The sequence below is a fragment of the Miscanthus floridulus genome, chromosome 1, assembly GCF_019320115.1.
Source record: "Miscanthus floridulus cultivar M001 chromosome 1, ASM1932011v1, whole genome shotgun sequence".
Classification (NCBI taxonomy): domain Eukaryota; kingdom Viridiplantae; phylum Streptophyta; class Magnoliopsida; order Poales; family Poaceae; genus Miscanthus; species Miscanthus floridulus.
The window spans coordinates 84,841,345-84,847,344 of record NC_089580.1 but is presented as its reverse complement, the minus strand read 5'-3'; the positions used below and the strand labels follow the sequence as shown (position 1 = coordinate 84,847,344).

At 39.6% G+C, this 6,000-nt stretch overlaps 1 non-coding gene across 1 annotated transcript; it reads right to left on the bottom strand.

Annotated features, from left to right (window-relative positions):
* Positions 1-744: 744 nt before the first annotated feature.
* LOC136511451 (small nucleolar RNA R71) lies at positions 745-853 on the bottom strand. Its single transcript, XR_010772712.1, has one exon. It is a non-coding gene; the product is annotated as a small nucleolar RNA R71 (small nucleolar RNA).
* Positions 854-6,000: the final 5,147 nt, after the last annotated feature.

The window sequence follows — 6,000 nt, the reverse complement described above, 5'->3', positions numbered from 1 at the left end:
GACAACCTAGTAAAGTAATGTTAGGAGATGTAGGTAATTAATAGGTGGCTACTAAAACAAGTGACAAGTTAATAAATAGCAACAAGCATTTCTAGCACCATTGCCGGGGAAGATAGCTAGACAAAGGAAGTATTGATAAACTTATACTTATTGATGTGATCGAAATAACCATTGACCTCTGCCCAAATAGGCTTACCCTTGTTTTGTCTACTTGTGTATCTTATGTAGTGTAATGTATAACCGGTTTTGACCTTCCGACAAACTACGTTGAAAATCTAGAAGCACTACTTAAGAGGACTAAGGCTAAACTCAAAAAAGTTTTAGCTATAGACTCGGAACACAACCATATAAGCCAAAGCTTAACACCATAATTTGAAGACATGGCTGACAGGACTCTTCGTGAATTCTCTGCTCCAGCCACTGCCAACATCTAGACTAGACCCATAGTTAATATGGGACACAATGGATTCGAGCTTAAGCCAGCTCTCATCAACATGGTGCAAGCGAGCCAATTTTGTGGAAAGGCACATGAAGATGCTAGTGCTCATCTCCAAGACTTCCTAGAGATCTACAACACTTTCACCATCAAGGGAGTAACCAAGGACGCCATATTACTTTGCATCTTTCCATTTTCACTTTTGGGGAAGGCAAAGCAGTGGTTCTATGCCAACAAAGATAGAAACACTACATGGGATAACTGCTCCACTACCTTCCTAGCAAAGTTCTTTCCCACGAGCAAGACCAATGCTCTACGTGGGAGAATTTCAAGTTTTCAACAGCAACATGATGAATCTGTCCCTGAGGTATGGGAATGGTTTCAAGACAATATATCAGAATGTCCTCATCATGGGATGGAGAATTGGCTACTCATGCAGACGTTCTACCATGGGTTAACCAATAGTACCTGTGAGAGTATAGATGCTGCTGCTGGAGGTGCATTCTTGTCACTTACACTTTTAGCTATGACCACTCTTGTGGAGAAGATGGCCTCCAACCAAGGTTGGAATGAAGAACGTGTTTAGACCCACAAGTGAGGTGGAGGTATGCATCAGCTCAAGGAGGTAGACATGCTATCTACCAAGATGGTACTACTAATGAAGAAGCTCAAAGACCGAGCTAATGAAAAGCAAGAAGTCATGCACATTCATGATTCCTGCATGTCAAGTGAAGTATGTGGAAACACTAGGCATTTAGGGAATAGCTGTCCTAGAACCCAAGAGGATGTAAACTTTGTCAGCAACAACAACTACTATTGTCCTCAATAGAATCAAGGATGGAACCAACAATAGAGGCCGAACTACCAAGGTAACCCTCAAGGTAATAATTATAATAACTTCAAAAAACCACCCTTGAGAGAATTAACTGCTGGCCAATCTAGACTTATGGAAGGATTATCTAAGAAGGTAGCTACCAATGATAAAATATTAGAAAACACAAATAATAGAATGGATAGCTTTGCTTCTACCATTAAGAACCATCATAGCTTTAATAAAGTGATAGAATCACATATAGCTCAGCTGGTGGCTGCTGTTCCTCCGTCTAATAAAGGTAAGATTCCTGGGCAGCCAAAAGATCTAGAAACTAGAAATCTTGTTGATATTCACAATGCATCTTACTACTACACGGAGCCATCGACAGGAAGGTGGACATATTGCACCTTGCCTGACAAGAAAGGTGATCCAGGGAGACCGATCATCCCCATCACCATTGGACCTTATATTTTCCAATAAGCTATCTATGACTTCGGAGCAAGTGTCAACATCATGCCTAAGGTAATCTATGAAATTTTTTGGGGGATCTTTTGTTGTACACAAATATGCGTTTGCAACTTGTAGATCAGTCACTCTGCTACCCCAAGGGAGTTCTTGAAGATGCCATTGTTTGTGGTTTTGGAAATAGGTGGAGATGAAAGGGCACCCATCATCCTAGGCTGACACTTCTTGAGCACCACAAAATCCATCATCTACGCAGACATTGCCAAGATCTGTTTCATGATCAAGGATAAAAAGGAGAAGTTCTCTTTCAAGAACCGCATCTTGCAATCTCCTAGTCATCGACAAAAGGCGTACCTGCCCGAAGAGACAACAATAACCAAGAAGAAGAACAACCGAAGGAGTAAGAACAAGACCAGTCAGCTATAAGAAGAAACTGTCAACATGATAAACTCACTCCGATCTAAGTACGACCACCTCCTCGCTTCACCATTCCTTGCTAAGAAGGATGATCCTGGCGTACCGACGATCAAGTGTACCATTGGAAAAAGAATCTTCCACAAGACCTTCTGCAACATTGGATCAGGAGTCAACATAATGTCCAAGGTAATGTATGAATATTTATTCAGTAACAAACCTTTGATCCCTACATATATGCAGTTGCAGATGGTGGACTAATGAATCTAATTCCCTGAGGGAATAGCGAGGGACGTTATGGTAAGAATACAATATCACTATGCTCCTGCCAATTTCATTGTCCTAGACATGGGAGAAGAAGAAGACGATACACCCATCATCCTTGGAACACCATTCCTTAACACCACCAATGTGATCTTCTACGTCAGATCTAGACAAGTACACTTCCAATTCTCTGGAGAAAAGGTACGCTATTATTTCAATAGTTATACCACATATGAATAACCAGTGAAGAGCCGCTCTAGAAGGAGACATCGATCATCCTGACATCAAAGGAGCCAACCCTGATGGAATGAATGGGAAGATGAAGAACCTAAAGCGCCTGTGAAAGATGAACCTACTCCGCCTAAGACAAGTCCACAGTCTAGGCAGGTGTGGAAAGAAAATGTTACATCATCATCGGAATCACCATAATAAGATGTGCAGTCATCTGGGTCTCCACCGCTGAGACCAGATGATGCACCTAAGGAATGAAGGACTTCTCCCCAGTCAAGTCCCGTCTGAAGGACTTAAAAATCCGAACCCTCGCCATGAGGTAACAACGGTAGTTATCCATATTTACTTTCTAGCATTGCATAAATTATTTTTCACTTTAGCATATTTACTTCTCTGCATTTACATTATGTTAATAGAAGAAAGATAAAAAGTTTCAGGACTACATTCCATCATTGCATCATAAAACCCCATGTGAATAAATCTACGGTGTGTAAAAACCCATGGGAATATTCACTGTGGTGGCATAAAAATTAAAAATACTATGCATACATGTTTTTTGTTCTGCATATCATAAAATAGAAAATCTAAAAATACTAAATGGACATCATGCTAAAATTCTGCCAAAAGAAAATCTATCTAAACCCACAAGGACAACAAATCTTTGAATGGCTAACCGCTAACCCCTTATCCTAATCTGTGCCACGAGTTTTGGTGTTCTTGTTGGAGTATTCTGCATGATTACACAGAAGATCAAGAGCAAGTTTACCCGGCTATTTTCATCCACCCAAAGTACATCTTCCTAAACCACTGTTGTACTCGCTACACATGAGGAACCCAACTTCTGGATGAATGAGAAGGACATCATCTGGCAAACCCACTCCGAGAAGGATCACTCAACATTCAACAATCGATCACAACAACATCCAGCTTGGGGGAGGAGCATCCCCCGTGTATCTAGCTAAGTATTTCTTTCCTTTAGTTTTACTATTTTTTAGTTTGCTTTATATTAGCTAAAGAAATGAAAAGATGCATAACAAAATAAAATTGTGTCCTAGCCAATTATATATATATTAGTAAGTTGTGATCTTAAAACTTGAAAACAAAATAAAAAGTGTGTGTCTCGTTTTTTGTTTTTAAGAGCTCAATAAATAAAAGACTCTAAGATAATCTCTTGAAATGGGAATGATGAATAGCTACTCTATTGTAATTCCTTTCAAGTACCTAGTTTTCAGCCTTGAATTCTCTCGAGTTTTGGATATGACTTTTTTGATATAAGAATTTCCTCTGACTAGAAACTCATGGGTAGCATATGCTTGATCCAAGTCTAGGTAATTGATGGATATGATATGCGAAGGTCTGAGCTGTTGTTTATCTTGTTCCAAGTGATACTAAAGTTCTAGAGATTTATCTTTTCAAAAACATAAAAATGTTACACGATGAGTTCCCGTATGACAAAGCTTGAATTCCTACCAGAGCCATATATGATATTTAGATTTGGAAAACTTTCACTCATATATGCTGCTTGCATTGCATTGAGTTTAGTCAAGCTTTGTTGACCCTTATGAGAGGTTTGTCATGCTCTCAAAATCAAGATCATGTACACACCACCCACATATGCACTACACCTACACTAGGGGTAGATGCAACAATATTCCATCCATCTAGATTCACCCAAAAATATTTTACTCTTACACTGGGAGTGAACACGAAAAATATGCCCTATAGGATATCCACCAAATAAATGCTCCAAATTCTTGTTGCTATCTCTCAAAAGTTTTGTTGCAGTCAAAAGAGACATGAAGCTATGCAAAAGTTATTCATAAAAAAAGAAAGAATGAAAAAAAGGACCAGTGTCCAAGATATTGAAAACAATGGGTACTTAGATGCCCGCCTAAAAAAGAAAAGAAAAAGAAGAGATGAATAAGGTAGCCCATGTTTTCTTGCAAAGTTGTTTCCAAGTTTCAAAAGAGAGATATGTTTTCAAGGAACAAAGTAGAATTAGGTTGGCCACCATATATATCCACCATATATATCCACACACATGCACATCTTAATTTGATTGTATGACTTAACTCTCTTTGGATCCGAGGTTTGACTTTACAATACATGCATTGCAAGTATGCTCTTTCATGCTTTTTCCACTCCTATGAGCTCCACATAAGCCTTAGTTGTAGGAAGAGAAAGGCATAACATTATTATTGCCTTGGTGAGGATTCATAAATACCACATATATTGAGAGACTTGAGAGTGTCATACAATGGAAGCTCTGAGTTTTATTTTGAAAACCTATAAAAACTCTAGAATAATGGTTGAGCAAAGAACTTGAGACATAGTGCTTGACTTGATCATTATGTCTTTCAATTGCTCAAGACCCAGGTGAAGGCAAAGGAGCCCCATAGTTGAAGGTGTTATGGGTAAGTTTGAAAGTCAGATCAGTTTGAAAAATTCTTGTTTGAACGCATGTGTACTTATGAGGAGTGAAAGCATCGCAGCAACTCCTGATCCAAATTGCTGAGTTTAGTTTTGCTAAGGGACTAGCAAAGGCTAGGCTTGGGGGAACTTGTTGACGGTAGTTAACAACCATTAAAAACTGTCAATAAAACATGTATAAGGGCACAATTGAGATCACCAACAAAGGACTAGGGGTTTAAACTAACAAATTCCATGAGTTTTGGTGAATCTATGATTCTTGCAGGGTTTATCTAGAAAACCATCAAGGTGGACCTACATGTCAGATTTAATCGCGCTTATCCACATCGAAGCGGACACTAGAAGGCTCTAGAAGAATCGAGAGAATTCCACACCGAAGCTGGGGCTGAGACACCACCACATGGGGCTGACCAGCACAACCTAGAGGTCATCCACCCCCTAGGGTCCCACCTATCAGCCTTGTCGCAATGTCAGTTCTCCACCACCTCGTAGGTTGCATCTACGTCAATCCTTAAGTCAGTTTGATCCAAGGGCTCATGTTGGATGCTCTGACCTATATATATTAGCCCCTGCCCCCTGAGCATCAAGTCATTTGAGAAGAAAGAAAGCCTAATCATCCTCAGAGCTCCAGCATATTCTAGGGCATAGCTAGTTAGGCTAGGTCTAGAGGGATGCAAGTAGGGTTCGCTTGGATTCCCGACCGTGTCAATAGCGTGGTTCGGTATAATCTTTGTACCCCTCTCTCTTTTGTACCTCCATTATTTTTATATGCTTGCTACAATTGTTATGACAACATTAGGATTCATCTTATTCATGTTCTTCATTATAATATTCATTGTCTACTTTGATTATATGCTTAGTATGGTTGGATTCTCATCATGTTCACGCATAAGTTCGTATAGCGCTCACTCTAAGGTACCATGGGTGGGTGGTCGACATTGTGTAA